Here is a 717-nt window from a genome sequence, read left to right on the forward strand (position 1 = left end):
TCTTCCTTCTGTTGTCTTTATTAAGAAAACAAGAACAGGGCATTTGTTTAGATGGGTTCTTTGTCCCCTTACACTGTGTGAGTGTGTGTGTGTATGTGTGTATATACTCTTGCTGCATAACACGTTGCCATAAACTTACTGCTTCAACCAGTGCCCTATACAAGCATGTCTGGGCTCTCTGTTCTCACTGCACCGACATCAAGGTGTCAGGCTCGTCTGGTGTCTCATCGAGAGGAATGGGGTCCTCTTCAAGGTTCACGTGATTGTGGCAGAATTCACTTGTTGCAGTTGTGGGATGGAGGTCCCTGCTTCCCTGCTGGTTGTCAGCTAGGAGCCGCTCCTGGCACCTCGAAGCCACTGGCACTCCTTGCCATGTGGTCCCTTCCATCTCCAAAGCCAGCGACAGAAAGGTTTCCTGGTGTTGATGCCTTACAGTTTGAAGCTCCTCCAAGAAGAGCCCTGCCCCCTCCAGGTCTTCCCACTGAATGCCATCTCCCTTTCTCAGAGTAAACCACTGGAAAAAAAAAAAAAAACAAAAAAAACCTAGTTGCAGGCATACGATCCCATTGTCTTCACAGGTCCCTCACTGGGTCATTGAAGGGGTCATTTTGGAATTCTGCCATTTATCCATATATATATATATTTAAAGATTTATTTATTTATTTGAAAGGTGGTGTTACGGAGAGAGAGAGGTCTTAGTCTGATGGTTCACTCCTT

Source organism: Lepus europaeus, chromosome 4, assembly GCF_033115175.1.
Source record: "Lepus europaeus isolate LE1 chromosome 4, mLepTim1.pri, whole genome shotgun sequence".
In the NCBI taxonomy this organism is placed as follows: Eukaryota; Metazoa; Chordata; class Mammalia; order Lagomorpha; family Leporidae; genus Lepus; species Lepus europaeus.